The 17,248-nt window shown below is 32.1% G+C and overlaps 1 protein-coding gene across 9 annotated transcripts in view; it reads right to left on the reverse strand.

Moving 5' to 3' along the window:
- Nup205 (nuclear pore complex protein Nup205) overlaps positions 1-17,248 on the reverse strand; it is a 797,639-nt gene that overhangs the window by 304,443 nt on the left and 475,948 nt on the right. The window lies entirely within an intron of this gene.

A 17,248-nucleotide genomic window follows, 5' to 3' on the forward strand; every position in this document is an offset into this window, starting at 1 on the left:
TAGCATACTGACACTGGACAAAAAGAAGACGTAGTCGCACCCCGAAATGTTTTACGGGATAAACAAACTGCTATGGTTTCCAGGGTGGTTTTCTCACTTAAGAGGTCAGAGATCTTAAAGCACTACTCTTCTCAAAGGAGTATACAGATTCTGCTCTACGTTTTGGTTGCGGTACTTTTTTTTTGAATTTACTTTTTACAAGTTCTGTAAATATTCATCCTTTTAATAGCGATAGTTGAATAAGTGTACCCCATAAAAAATTTAAAACTTCCAATAGATAATTTGGTTGAGGTGGCAATGCTTTTTCAGAATTTGACAAATAGTATCTGTGAAAACTAACACCGTTTACGTCAAAAATGTCAAAAGTGGAATTACTTTCTTTCTTGTATAATGGCCAAAACTATAAATTCTGATCGGGGTTCGAATCGAGCTCAAGGCCTAACAAAAATTATTTTGTCATTATTATTGTTATGTTTTATGTTTTCTTAATTGAAAATTCAAGAGACCAAACTCACAGCAAGATCTGCTCTGGGTATAACGTCCACAGAAAAGATCGTGAGAGCGGAAACGGAGACGGTCTCGCGTTCATCATTCACCACTCAGTGCAATATAATCTATTCGATCCAGACATCGGCCGCAGGGACAATGTCCTGGAACGTCATGGGTTATCTGTCCGATCAGGCGATGTAAACCTAGAAATCATCTACATCCCTCCTGCCTGCTCCAGTGGATACCGCCCTAATATTAGTGCGTCACTCACTGGCGATAATCGCATTATCTTAGGCGATTTCAATGCCTATCATGATCTATGACATTCTAACCTACAGACGAACAGCAGGGGTAAGATGTTGGCGGGCCAAATAGAGGAAACGACGTTCTTCCCAATAAACGGGGACGCCCCCACTCGTATGGTAGGAAGCTGTCAGGGTTCGCCAGATCTATCCATTGTGAGCACAGGACTAGTAAACTGCGTCAACTGGCAGCCAATGATAACATTGGCATCTGACCACGTGCCCATACTCCTTTCGCTCGAGCGATCCGTCGGGATCATCATTACTGAGAACGGCACTTTCATCAACTTTAAGAAAGGCAAGTTGGATGACTACAAATCTTTTACAGACAACCCGACTGATGCCCGCCAATGTGAACGTTCTTTCCGCAAGGTCATTGAATCCGCCTCGGCTCGTTTTATTCCCGCCGGAAGAATTCCAGAAATCCGACCTCATTTTCCGGCGAAGGCCGCATATTTAGCGAGAGAACGTGACCTTATAAGACAGCATGACCCCGGCGACCCCCGGATTGCTTGTGGATGAACACCAGCGGGCGAAATGGGAGGAGCATTTAAAGAATTGTTACCTCTCTGCCGGTGTGAGTAAGCTTTGGTCCACCGTAAAGTCCCTATCGAATTCATTTAAGCACAGTGACAAAATCTCCATCGCCTTCGGCGATAAATTGCTGTCGGATGCGAAAAAATGAGGGAGCACTTTTGCCGACAATAAGTAATGCATTATACGGTTAAAGAAGTTAGGCGCGGGCCAACAGGGGTTAAAGATATGGTCGCCAAGCCTAAAGGTTACTCACTGGAAGAAAATACAGGCTTGCCAAAATACTGCCCCCCTCAGAACCGTTACGGGATGTCTTCTTATGTCTGGGGGTACTCTCCATTACGGAGAGAAATGAAATGCTATACAAACAGTTTCTGTTGAATACCCAGAAACCTGCGCATCCCAACAGGCATCTGATTGATGAGGCTACACCGTCCAGGGGCTTAAGGGGTCATATCCGTAAGCATTATGAGGAAATACGGCACCTGAGTACACAGCCGTATGAAGAAAAAAAGCACAAGCAGGTTTTCGGTCATATCCACAAACAGGCGTCGGACCTCTATGCCAGGAATTGTCCGGCAAATCCGGTACTCAAAGAAAAATACCGAGAACTAGCAAAGGAAGAACGCACTCTCAATTAGCAGTTCCCGAAATGGATCCATACAGCGAGCTTTGGCAGTTGTCTCAATTTTTTCTTTCTTCTATTCTAATTTAAAATTTTTTTCAATTAGGTAAAAATGTGTCATAACAATAATAATGATAAAATAATTATTGCTAGGCCTTGAGCTCGATTCGAACCCGCTATCTTGCAAATCAGTACGTCGACATAACAACAAAAATTATAAATTCTAATGTGTATGACTGAAATTTTAAAGTTAAAGTGGTAAAAAATTGTTTTTGTTTTCTAATGTTGTCATGTACTCTGGAAGCAGTCCTAAGTCCTACAACCATTGCACTACAAACTTAAAGCCCAAAACATAAGTGCGGTATTGCTGCGCAGCGAGACTGTAAAGAAACCTGTTTACACTACGTAAAACACATGTGTCGCTCCATGTTCAGCAGCGCGCTGCATGACCTAGTTAAACAAAATTTGATGTAAAAAATCTGTGTTGGGTAGGAAAAAACCCAAACAATCACGAACAAGCACAAAACAAAATACCAAATAAACAAATATTTTTCTGTCATTTCAGAGGTTTTGCTAGTTTAAAATGAAAAATTTATATTCAAAACTTTTTTTTTGGATTTAAAAATTGATTTTGAATTGTAAAATCGAATCGAGTTAGTAAAATCAAGAAAAATATTACTGAAAATTTTACATACATAAGTCGCTTCAATGCCGGCCAGGTAAATATAACTAAAGCGCTGCAGACAAAACTGCTGCACATGTATTTTGGTCTTTGAAATCAACCATACTCGAAACAAAATTTTCGGATTTTAAACTGATTTTGGATTAACAAAAAAAATCACTATTTCAAACACGCTGAAAAATATCGGTGAAATTTTGGCATAATTCCATTAATGGAGCTGCCAGGTATTTATAGCTTGACATGTGTTTAGAAAGCAATGAAGCAGCAGCAATACTAGCAGCACTGCAGGTAAAACTGCTGCATAGGTGGATGGGTTATCAAAAAAAGTAAGTTTTCTATAGTTTTCGCGAAATACGATTACGCAATAAAGAAGTTGTAACGAAATCTTAGCATTTATAACAAAGTTATATGAATAGTGTTTAAACTTAGCTATCTATAACACAGAACATTTGTAATTTTAATTGTTTCCGGAATTTGGCTTCTTGCAGTAATAAAAAAAAAAAAAAATTAATAAAAGCCTTAATACTTTTCTCCCCTTTTTAGATTTTGGTACTAAGTTGTCTAATTTTTATGTTAAAGACGTGTATACTCAAAAACGGCCAAAAAAAATTACATGAAGTAACAGATAATTTCAAAACTACAAAAAAAAATTAATAAAAATAACGACAAAAAAAAAATTATAAAATTACAAAAAATTACAAAAAGACTACAAAAAAATGTTCATAAAATTGTAAAGCTACAAAATTAAAAAAATTTCAAATACTACAAAAATATATAAAACTTCAAAACAAAAACTACAACAAAAAATATATGTAATTTCAAAAAAAAAAAACAACCTACAAAAAATAAATAAAATTTCAAAAAAACGCCACAAAAAAAGGTATATCCTAAATGGCAAAATGAACTATTTAGAACATACACATACATTTAAAAATTAATTTGACAAAAATTTAAAGAAATTTAAAAATACAATTTTTAATAAATATAAATTTGGAACTTGAACAAAATTTACGGCAAAATTGTGGTGTTAGATATATACATACATGTATCCGGAAAAATTATTTTTGAACTGGCTGTACCACGCCATAACGGTGATACTAAAAACACAACCACCAGCGACGCCTTAACAAGCACCGTTAATAGCGGTAAAACATCGACAACACGCCATTTACTCATCCTAAAATGCGTCAAAAAATTCGAGAGAAAATTAGGAGAGAACGGGAGGCAAAGAAGCAGAAAGAACATCAGTTGGTAATAGCAGCATTGCGGAAGGCAGCAACGAAAGACAACACCAACAACAACTTATTCCAGCAAGCACACACAGGGCAGTACAGTACAGTAGAATTATATAAGTAACATTTGATTTCGGTATATAAGTAGACACTTGGTTTTCTCTCAATACACATGCATACTATGCACGTAGCAATAATTTTTGATAATACACATGCAGACCTGTTAAATAATGATTAAAAATGTTAATAATTATTAATTATAATGAGTTTTCCTCAGCCAATTGTTTAATGATTAAGCACAAGTACGTATGACCTTTTAATGATTATTAATTAATTATTTTCATTAAAAAATTGTAATTAATTAATTAATTATTTTTAATTGCATAATTAATACAAACAATGTTGATTATTTTTAATTCATTTTTCGTTTGTCTTATGGAATGATAAACATAATTATTTGGTTGTTGTAATTAATTTTGATTATTTTTACTTACATAATTAATATAATTATTTGATTAATCTCAATTAATTTTGATTATTTAAATTACATAATTAATACAATTAAATGATTTTTTTGATTAATTTTAATTATTTCTGTGTTTTTCCAGCATCATAATATATTCAACAAAGTAAAGAAAATATTACAAAGATATTTATCTCTGAACGGGCAGTATAGTAACGTAAAAGATATACATAGATACATAAGAATAACAAACAAGAGAAAGAGTACATTGTTTTACTAAATACCAACTAATTACACGATATTACACGATATACGGGTACTATTTTTTTTATTATTAGGTACTAGGAAGGGGACTGCATATACACAAACAAGTAAAGCTTGTATAAGCGTGTTAAAAAGATTAAGTGCTGTTTGCATTTTCTTTAAATAAAACTAGTTTTTCAAATGAAAAATGCATCAAAGATTGAAGCATTGGAGAATTTATAATGCCTGCGAAAGGGAAAAGCCTCTCAACTGGGGCAGACGACGGCAGTAGAGTGTTAAATAACATTGGCGCTTCTTTCAGTATTTGGTGGGTTTTTCAAATTTCCGCATCTATGGAACAATCACGTAGGTAGCTGTAAAGTTGACTTTGAACAAGGATCCTCAAAGTTTCTTTAGAAGTTGAAACTTGCGCAGCACTTGGGTCATTTTCATTATATACAATTAACTTTCATTATTTTTTGAATAATTTTTGAATGTCAACAAAGTTATTTACCATCATCCTCGAAATGGAAGTATTTCCATCGCGATGACGTTTGATTAGTGTTCGTACCGTCGACTTCAAATGAAAGTTTGCACTGTTGGTGATACAAGCATATGTTTGATACAACTCTTTCGTATATAACATCTTCCAGCAAATCACTGTTTGTCTTCTGCAACACCTTGAGCCAGTTGACTTTAACATCTGGTGTTAAAACAGAAGCAGATATTGCAATATTTGCTTCTTGAGCAAACGTTGAACGTTGCTTTAACTGCGCTTCTAATTTTTCCGAAATAAAGCTTAAAAATGTATCGTTTCTTCTACTAAGTTTATTTAGTTTGGTGCTTAGTGTCATGCGCACTGGAAGGAAATATCCGTACACAACGTTTCCTTCCCCTTAAGAGCTTGTGCTATGGACTGCATTATACAGATATATAATTGTGAATACCCGAATATCAAATTACAGGACGATTTGTTTGAAGTTGATGCGGAGCTTTCGAGCTTGCTTTTTCTTTTGATCCGTTTTGGTAAATAAGTTGGATCACGAATAACGCGGTCCACAGAGAAATCCGCCATATTTTCTTCTCCAACCATGTTTTCGACATAAATTTTTTCTGCAAATAATTCATAATGTGTAGGCTTATTGAATGGTAAACAAATTTATACAGATATATACTTACGTCTGTGGTGTAATAAGCCAAAATTTACGCTCCCCAATTTGGTTTTTAAAAGTTTTCACAAAAAGCAGCGACCCTTGACAATATCAGTAAGAATAAATATGTATCTAATATTTCACACACAAGTATGTACATACAATAGTACATTTGGTTTCAGCGACTTATTTCTTACTTCAAACATTTTCTCTTTCACGTTAATAATTCAAAATAATCATATAATTGGAAATAAGTATATAATTAAAAATAATTAAGTAATTGAAATTAATCAAATAATTAAATTTAATTATTAATTGTTGATTAAATTTAATTTTTTGATTAATTTTAACTGTTTGATTATTTTTAATTACTTAATTGTTCTTAATCATATGATTGTCTTTAATTTAAAACAAGGGGTATATTTTTTAATTATTTTTTATTATTATTTTAATGGCCAATAATCATGATTATTTTTAATTATTTTTTTAATTAATTAATTATTAATTGCTAGATGCTGTGGAAAAAATTAATTAGTCATTAAAATTAAAAAGGGAATAGAAATTAATGATTATTAATGTTAATGGAAATTTAACAGGTCTGTACACATGTATACTATGCATGTAGCAACACAAATTGACACTTTGCTCCTAAACATACCTTTCTAAAAACATTTGTATACCACGCATGTAGCAACATACTTTTCTTACTTTAAATACAAAAATTAAAAAAAAAAACTACATAAAATTTCAAAAAAAAAAAAAGCCACAAAGAAAAGGTAAATCCTAAATGGCAAAATGAACTCTTTAGAACATATGGGGTATTCCAGCCCATTTCGACCAATTTTGAACCCGGCCCTTTAGAATTGGCTGAAAGTTTTTCTTCTTTTTCTAGCTTACGAAAGACGTTTTTCAGAATTTTTTCAAATTTTTTCATCCAACTCAAAAAAAGTTATGAATTTAAAAACAAACACCGTTTTTGTTTTCAAAATGCTATAACTTTTTCAAAAATTGACCGTTTGTGATCTTTTTTTTTTAAGTTTTTTTTTAAATGTACTTTTCGGAAAAAATACAAAAAAAATTTTAAAGTTTTTTTTAAATTTTTCAGTTTTTCGAGATTTTTCGAATTTCGCCATTTTTTTCTCATAAAAAACTTCAATCAATTCGGCAATCATCCCCACTAATCCCGGAGTGGGCCGATTTTTTTTTATATTTTTTTTATTTAATTGAAAAAAAAATTTTCAAAAATAAAAATTTTTTTTTATCAATTTTATTTATATAACAAAAAAATGTAGAAAATCATTTTTAAGTATTCTTTTCTTTATATATTATGGTAATCTACGATTAAAATGACTCACTTTCGCTGTCCACCAACTGCATTAGGCCGGTATACACATACATTCGTATTCAATTAATCGTAGATTACCATAATATATAAAGAAAAGAATACTTAAAAATCATTTTCTTACATTTTTTTGTTATATAAATAAAATTGATAAAAAAAAATTTTTATTTTTGAAAATTTTTTTTTCAAATAAAAAAAAAATATAAAAAAATTCGCCCACTCCGGGATTAGTGGGGATGATTGCAAAATTGATTGAAGTTTTTTATGAGAAAAAAAAATGGCGAAATTCAAAAAATCTCGAAAAACTGAAAAATTAAAAAAAAAACTTTAAAATTTGTTTTGTATTTTTTCCGAAAAGTACATTTAAAATCAAATTTTTAAAAAAAAAAAGATCCCAAACGGTAAATTTTTGAAAAATTTATAGCATTTTGAAAACAAAAACGGTGTTTTTTTTTAAATTCATAACTTTTTTTGAGTTGGATGAAAAAATTTGAAAAAATTCTGAAAAACGTCTTTCGTAAGCTAGAAAAAGAAGAAAAACTTTCAGCCAATTCTAAAGGGGTCGGGTTCAAAATTGGTCGAAATGGGATGGAATACCCCATATACATTTAAAAATTAATTTGAGAAAAGTTAAAACAAATTAAAAAAAAAAAATTTTAATAAATATAAATTTGGAACTTGAACCAAATTTACGGAAAATTGTGGTGTTAAATATATACATACATGTATATATAAGTAACATTTGATTTCGGTATATAAGTAGACACTTAGTTTAATATCAATACACATGTATACTATGCACGTAGCAATAATTTTTCATAATACACATGTATACTATGCATGTAGCAACACAAATTGACACTTTTGCTTCTAAACATACCTTTCTAAAAACATTTGTATACTACACATGTAGCACCATACTTTTCTTACTTTAAATACAAAAATGCGTTTAACTAAATAATCTAAGAAATTGAATTTTTTAAACTACACTTTTTCATACTTTAATACAAAAAATGTTTGTCTAATTAAATAATTTACAAAAAATGGAATTTTACAACTAGAAACACATACAAACGTAAAATTCGAATGTACATTAATACAAAGATAATTTCAAATATACGTTTATTAACATGGAACTTGAATTTTTTGTTTAAATTTCGAACATTGATTCATAATCAATACAATCGAAAAACTTTCCTTTTTCATAAATTTATTAATTCCCTTAAAATTTTTGAAACGTAAATTATAAAAACAAAACATCAATCTCATAAAATTGAAAATTCAAAAAAAAAATCAAAGCAAAAAATTTAACCGAACCGGAAATGACCGGTTACCCAAACGCTGAAAATCGAAAATAAAAAAGCTGAAAATTGAAAAGGAAAAAAGGGCCGAATATACATGGTGGCGCCGCTGGTGTTGTTGCGACGCCCGGTGCATAATCCCACCCACCCTCAAAACCATGGCCGCCGACGCACCTATATTTTGGTGGCCCCTTACCTGCGTTACCTAGTGCCTTCTAAATAAAGGGAGGCGTCGGCATTCCCATTTATAGTACAATTTATTTAAGATACATTAAAAAAAAACAAGGATACAAAATTTATTTAAATTTTCCATCTACTCTACTGGCGAAACAGAGAATATGGGTAACCGCAAAATCATAAATTCTTATTGTAAGCTTTTAGCTGTAGATTTTAGTTGAACGCTTATTGGTAAGTATAGCTATTAATCCTAGTTATAATTAATAAGGGGGGCATAATTGGTTCAATTTTTATTGTGTTTTATTTCCTTTTATTTTATTTTATTTTTATTATTATTATTTATAATCTTTATTGTTTATTAAATTTTATTTTATTATTATTATTTATAATCTTTATTACTTATTAAATTTTATTTTATTATAATTTATTTATCTGTGAGTTAAGCTGGCTCGAGGCCAGGTGTAACAAAACACAAGAAGTTCTTGTATAACCGATATATTTCGATTACCTTCGGTAATCGTCCTCAGGGTAACTATTAACAATAAAAAACAACATGAAAATTATAATGAAACAATAATCACAAATAACAATAATTTTTCTTTAAAAAACTAATTACATACATTTATTTCACGTTTACACTGTCTGACGTGGAGTACTGTTTATTTTTTGTCAACAAGTGTCTGTATGACTGTGCAGTATTATCTATATCTGTTTTGTAGTTAATTCGTATGTTTGAAGGTGTGTTAACGATATGTAACATTTCTAATGTGTACCTCTTCTTCCATTTCTCTTCTTTCTAACTGAAGCGTCGTCGAAGTTTGGACTGTGATAACTGCTGGCACAGTTGGCCATGAGAGCTGTTTTATGGTTGTTAGTAGAAGTACATTGTTACCAGATTTGTGTTGTGACAGTCGAGTTTTTAATTTTGCTTTGGTTGTGCCCACATAAATCTTATTACACGATTCTTTATCATTACCTTTGCAAGGAATTTTATATACAACATTGCTTTTTTCGGTGTTCGGTATTTTTGATTTTGTTTTATTGAAAATATGTTTTAGAGTGTTTATTGGTTTATGGGCAATTTTTGTTTCTTCGCTTTTATAGCAATCTAATTTGGCAAATCGCTCTGATAAACCAGGTATGTAAATAACAGATTTAAATATTTTTGGGGTTTTTGGTATAAGATCTCAGTTTGTTGATCGCGTTCTTCTTATTAAACTTTTTATAATATTCTCTGGAAAATCATCATCTCTTAATAGTAATTTAATTTCTTTGTGGTAAGTGTCGTCCGATATTTGTAGCATTCGTCTTATACAGCCCGTTGCTGTATTGATAATCATCGCCTTTGGGTGTTTGGAGTTAAAATTGATGATGCGTCCTGATGATATTGATTTCTTATACCACTTCAATTTAATTTTATTGCCTTCTCTTATTACAAGTGAGTCAAGGTAGGGTAATTTTCCATCTTCTTCGATTTCCGTAGTAAATTTTATATGTCGATCAAAGGAGTTTAATACGTCAAGTGTGTTTTGTACCTCCGTTTCTTTTACTATCGCAAAAATGTCATCAACATATTTTGCTACAGATCTTGGCTTTTGTATTAGCTTTTCAATGCTATTTTCCAACAACTTTTCCATTAATGTGTCTGCTATGATAGGTGAGGTCGGTGATCCCATTGGTAATCCTTGGAGTTGAGTATATATCTTGTCATTAAATTTAAAATATCTATTTTCCTCAATGCAGAACTTTACTATTTCCATAAACATTTTTCTAGGTATTTTAGTGTACTCTTCTATTATTGTCCATGTTTCTCTTATTACGTCAAGTGCAAGTTGTGTGGGTATGCTAGGGAACAGTGATACAACATCGCAAGAAATAAGTTTTTCATCGTCATAAATAAACGTATTGTTTATCTTTTCTTTAAAATCAATGGTATTTTTTACGTTGTAGCTCGAATTTAATGTTAATTTCTTTAAAATGTTTGAAATATATGTACAAAGGCCGTAGGATGGCAATGTTATAGTTGAACATATGGGCCTGAGAGGTGTACCTTCTTTATGAATTTTAGGTAGCCCGTAAATCCTCGGTAGTAATGCCGTTGTTGTAATCATCTTGTTCCTCTCAGGCTTTGAAATAAGTCCCATTTTAAACAATCCGTCAACTAAAAGATTATTTTTAGTTGGAAGTCTAGACGTAGGATCTTGCCTTTGTACTCTGTACATGGTCAAGTTATTAAGTATGCCGTTCATTTTATTGTTGTAATCATCAATTTCCATTGCTACTGTTTTATTGGCTTTGTCAGATGTTAGAATTCTAATATTGTCATTTTGCCTAAGAAATTTACGTGTTCGTTCCACTGTGTCCACTATTGCACGATATATTGCACTTGGTTTGATTTTTGCTCTATATTCTTTTATTAATAGAGAAAACTTTGTGCGAGCGTCTTCTTGCTGCTCTTTGATTTTGTGTGTTTGTATCAGCTCTTCCCCATCCGCGATATATTTAAATATAGGAAAACTCCTGTTTTCAATTGGTAGCGCGAATTTCGGACCCTTAGCTAAGAGCGATTTTATGTCCGATGAGAAATCCACTTTCGTTTTGTTTATAAACCAATCTTGTTTATTGTCGACTAAAATATTGCTGTACGCATTTTTTAGTCTCTCATATTTACTCTCTTGTTTTTTCTTTAATGTTGCTGTTAGCCCGCTAGTTACATATTTTTCACTCTTCAAAAATTCTTCAAAATCATGCGTGTTTAATCGTTTCTTAAGATATTTTGTAATTCCCTCCAACTGTTGTTGTTGTGTTGTTAGTAATGTGTACTTATGTTTAATTAGCAAATTTAGTATTTTTGTATGGTAGTTAAATGTATGTGTATCTAAGATGCTATCAATATCTCGGTGTATGTCGTGGTCAAATACAATTAATTTATTAAATTTAGTTGCATTTTTTATAAAATTGGGGATTAATTTAGATTTTCTGCACTTTAATAGGAATTTTATACTCGATTTAGTTTTTACCAGTTTCTTTGATATATATTGGAACTTGTTTATCGTTGTTTTTGAGTTGCTGTTGTTGTTTTTTCTTTCCGCATATCCCATTTTGTTACTTTGCTTTACGGCGTGCCTTCCGTCTTTGTATTAAGTTAATTTAGTGACCTTTAATAATGTATCTGTGAGTTGAGCTGGCTCGAGGTCAGGTGTAATAAAACATAAGAAGTTCTTGTATAACCGATATATTTCGATTACCTTCGGTAATCGTCCTCAGGGTAACTACTAACAATAAAAAATAACATGAAAATTATAATGAAACAATATATCACAAATAACAATAATTTTTCTTTAAAAAACTACCTTGCAAAGGTAATGATAAAGAATCGTGCAATAAGATGTATGTGGGCACAACCAAAGCAAAATTAAAAACTCGACTGTCGCAACACAAATCTGATTATAAACAATGTAATTCTACTAACAACCATAAAACAGCTCTCATGGCCCACTATGCCAGCAGTTATCACAGTCCGAACTTCGACGACGCTTCAGTTATTGAGAAAGAAGAGAAATGGAAGAAGAGATACACATTAGAAATGTTACATATCGTTAACACACCTTCAAACATACGAATTAACTACAAAACAGATATTGATAATACTGCACAGTCATACAGACACTTGTTGACAAAAAATAAACAGTATAATACTCCACGTCAGACAGTGTAAAAGTGAAATAAATGTATGTAATTAGTTTTTTAAAGAAAAATTATTGTTATTTGTGATATAATTGTTTCATTATAATTTTCATGTTGTTTTTTATTGTTAATAGTTACCCTGAGGGTTATACAAGAACTTCTTGTGTTTTATTACACCTGATGTCGAGCCAGCTTAACTCACAGATACATTATTAAAGGTCACTAAATTAACTTAATATAATTTATTTATTATTATTTTTTTTGTATATTTAGTTTAGTTCTATTGTACTTTATTTTATGTTATTTGATCTTAGTTATATTTAATTTAATTTTATTTTATTTCAGTTTAATTTAACTTAAGTCTATTTTATTTTATTTTATCTTACGTTTTTTCCCTTCACATTAAGCCGATTTTATTAAATCAATATAGGTGTTTATGTAAATAGGTATGTATGTGTTTATATATATTTATGAAATTTTACTGCTATAGATCTAAGCTTATACTAATTTCCTCTCCATTGCATTATCGAAAGTTAATGCTAGGCTACCCTTTTTTTTTGTTTTGTCAATATTCATGAATGTCAGAAATTTAATTGGAATTGGAGGAAAAATATTCTAATTTTAAAATTCTATTTTTAAATTTCCTTCCTCCTTTTTTCTTTCTTTTTTCTTTCACTTAATTTCCTTTTCTGGTTACGTCTAATGGTTCCTTAATTAATGCATGTACAACTTATAGATGTGGTAGGCATATATGTATTCGTACGTACATTCGTGTATGTATGTATTATGTAGTGTTATTAAATATTTGTTATTTTGTTTTTCATTTATTTAATATGACGGCATGCATGCGTTCTTTTATGTTTGTATGAATGCATCATAAAATATGTTTAACTAATATTGCCCCTCCTCTTATGTATTCACTATGTATGTGTGCATACATACATACACAACTACATGTATGTATGCATAGTTTACCCAGCAATTCGGATACAATTTAAATTTTTCTTTATTACCTACATACATTTCTATCTTGCGCCCGATTGCCGTTTCATTTAACAAAGTTCTTCGCTTTAATTTTAGGGTTTTCGTATGCTAATAGTGATTTTACTTGATATGAATTTTAGTTACATTATGTATATTTTTACCATTAGTAATATAATGGAAGAGATTCATATGGAATCAGCTTTCGCCAAAAAAAAAATTTTTTTACCGCTACGCAGCGTAAAGTATAATAAACCTGAACTGTCACACCCAGCTTACGTGATGTTGTTCGACTTTAGCAAAATTTTCTTTAAGCTCCTACCACTCCTCCTACTTCCCTACCAGTTTACAGCACAATAAAAAACTCAACGGAATAGAGATTCTGCTAAGGGTTTGGAATTTCTACATATATTGAAACGAACTCTACAATGGCACGCTTTGAAAGTTGGATAGCCCTCATACATCGCATAAGCTGGATGCAAAAATTGTTTGTTGATTTGCTGGGTTGCGGTCTGCGGTAGGAATTGACACGAATATAAATTTAATCTTTTATGAATCGTTATTTAGAATATAGGTGTTTTTTACTATACTAATATATCTGATTATCGTGGCTACAGTTGTTCGAGAAAAAAACCCAAATCTCAAATATATCAAATGTTGACACATATCGGTTATGCTGAAATTAGGATAATTGAAATTTTATGATTGACAACAAAAATGAAGTAACTACTAAATACAGTGCAGGGGAAATGAGAATCGCAAGTTTTTATCATCAGATCCCTTCGCCATCTTATACTAAGTATTTACAAAGTAGTAATATTATTAAGTTACCCGTATTACGGAACGAACTCACCGCGTTTTATGTAGTTATTGTTGTAGTTGGTGGCTGTATCAGCAAGCCTATGTTCGCCGCCCTGCTGTTGTTGTTGTAGCTGGTAAGTGTTCTTGTTGTGCCGCCTGTTGTTGTTGTTGGTGGTAGTAGCAGCAGGCCTATGTTCGGCGGACCTGTGGTCGTTGTAACTGGTGGTGGTGGTAGGTCTGGTGGTTGTTGCGCGTTTGGTTGGTGCTGTCGATGTGGTTGGCGCGGTCGAGGTGGTTGCGCTCGTAGTTTTGCGCTATTGGTGGTCGTTGCGCTCACGATGTTGTTGGCACTGCGATGGTGGTTTGTGCGTTTGGTTGGCGCAGTCGAGGTGGTTGTGCTCGTAGTTATCGCTATTGGTGGTCGTTGCGCTCAAGATGTTGTTGGCACCGCGATGGTGGTTTGCGCGTTTGGTTGGCGCTGCCGATGTGGTTGCGCTCGTGGTCTCGGGTCTCTGCACTTTACACTTTCACTGTGCCGCTTGCAACAACGTGAATAAATCCCCCAGTTGTTTAAATGATTAAATTGCACACGTTTTGAACTGAGGAGCTTTGTAAAAGTGTATTACAGCAATTTTTCGCATAATTTCCGAAGTAACCAGTCGTATACACATTTCTATCTAAGAAAATAGCCTATCAGGCAATTGGCTGTATTTGTATTTATGGCACACTTTAGTGCTATCACTTCTGTGGTTTTATTTTATTAAATTTTGCAATTAAATCAAAATTACCGAAGAATGATTCTTAATAAACGCGTTATATGTTTTATGCGCGTTTACCAACCGGGCAGAAAAAGAGCAAAATTCGATTCGTTATGGCCACGGCACGACCGATCACTTCACCCTACTTGGTTTCTATAGTAAAAATGTTATTTCTTTTAAATAAATCTTCAGTTTTCTCTAATTTTTATATCGTTTCCTGAGAAATTACCAAAATTCTACTCGAATTTTCACACCACTGGAATATTTGCGATGGCACCCGCGCGAAATTAGAGATAATTTGTTTTAACCACCCCAGGCAGACATGAGTGAGGGTGAATCCTAACCTTTTCCCTATTAGCTAACCACCTAGTGCGTTCAAAATGTGAATCCTCACAAGTGGACCACAACAAGTCATATCATAGTAATGGTGAAAATTTATTTATCGGTGAAAATTTACTTTTCTCTTCTAACATATATAACATATAACATCTAAGATGTTATAAATATTTATTTTTCTCAGCGAATACAGTGTTTTACATATATTTTCCAAGTCAATTTTGAAAACCATTCGACGAATACAGTGCTATAGATATATTTTTCAAATCCCTTTGTAATGACAATTCAAATAATACAGTGCGTATAAATATTTCAAAATTTTATGTTCAAATGAAAGGAGTTATAATTTAATTTATTGGATGAATACAGTGCCATTCAAATATTTCAACAGTTCCTTCGAAGTATACTACGAATACAGTGTCTTTCAAATATTTCAAAATCCCTTTTCCATTTACGATCTTTTCAAACTATGAAACAAATACAGTGTATTTCAAATATTCCAACAGTTCCTTCGAATTATTAAACGGCATTGGTTTAAATATTTCAACATTCATTTGCATTTACAATTCCTTCGAAGTAAGACACGAATACAGCGCCTTTCGAATATGTGAATCTTCTTTACCATTTACCTTAATTCATCAATTTTAAATATTTCAAATCTTTTCTGATTTACAAAAAATTTATTTTTTAATTGCGAACCACAATTACAGAGTGAATGGATAGACTCAACTTTTTTTTTGTATAAACAGTGCCTATCAGCTAACCTTCAAACATTTTCGATTTATTTTATAAAACTATTTTTAATAATTGTAATAAAGTTTTCTTTCGCCACTGCTTGTTGTCAAATTTCAGATTTCGATACCGATTTCAAAGATTTACGTTCTAATTTCACTAAATTTACCAAACGAGTTTTAAATAACCGATCTATCTCTGCGAAAAAGTCAATAGAATATGAAGATGCTTTAATTAAAAGCTATAACGAGATTTTAAAACAAGCAAATTCATATTTTGAAAATCGAGATAAGCCTAGTTCAATAATCGAAAGTTTGTCAAAGTGCAGAGAAAAACTCAGTAAATGTTTTTCCAGAATTAACTGTAATACAAAATTACCCAAAGATCTTTTTGAATCAATACAAGAAAGCGAATCAAGCTCGGATTTTGATACTGAGGAAGAATTCACTGAGGCACCGACACCTTCGACAGACGAAGCTAGTATTATTAGAAAAAGTACCGTATCTTTTCTTGAGGATTTCGCTGGATTTACCAATTCAGTTAACATTAATAATTTAGAAACAATTAGCGAAGAATAACCAACAATGGCGACTGCAGAACAAAATAAGACTTTTGGTAACGTTTTACACGACGGTGCACCACCTATTTTTTTATCAAAAATCATCAAAGGTGGTATCAAAATACCACGTCTCGACGTTTTAAGAATCCGAAAGCGAAAATTTAAGTCTTTATTTCTGTCAAAAGATATAAGCAAAAAATCGGATAAAATTTTCATATGATTGTTGTTTTTTGCCAGATTGACACACACTAATGCAGAAAGGTGTTCTGCGCGCATTTACTTTTGATCCCCAAACCGGTGTCGGACCCACCCAGGATTATTTTTTTAAATCGCGGCCGAAGACCGCCAACGCAGAAAGGTGTTCTGTGCAAAAAAGGTTACGATCGGGCCCCATATTTCGGACCATGTCGGGGTCATTTTACGGTTTTTCGTGAATAACTTTCGACAGAAATAAGGTCGAGACGCATCTTTTGATACCACCTTTGATAATTTTTGATAAAAATTAGGTGATGCACCGTCTTTTAAAACGTTACCAAACTTTTATTACTATGTGTGCCTCTATAATTAGAGAAAACTACAGCGGCGATCCGCTTTCACCTGCATCCTTTATAGAAACAATTATTTTGATAGAAGATATAATGGCACAAAATTTGATAAATACTTTCATTTCGTTTATAAAATAAAGCTAGAAGGAAAGGCTCTCGCGCAATTCCAAATGAAGTAACAACAATTCAACAAATAAAAGATGCGTTAAAAGGTAGAATAAAACCTGACAACTCGAAAGTTGTTGCAGGAAAAATTGCATCATTAAAAGTTTTTAACAATAATCACTCTGAGTTCGCCAAACGTGTAG

This window comes from Eurosta solidaginis, chromosome 4 (assembly GCF_040869045.1).
Source record: "Eurosta solidaginis isolate ZX-2024a chromosome 4, ASM4086904v1, whole genome shotgun sequence".
In the NCBI taxonomy this organism is placed as follows: domain Eukaryota; kingdom Metazoa; phylum Arthropoda; class Insecta; order Diptera; family Tephritidae; genus Eurosta; species Eurosta solidaginis.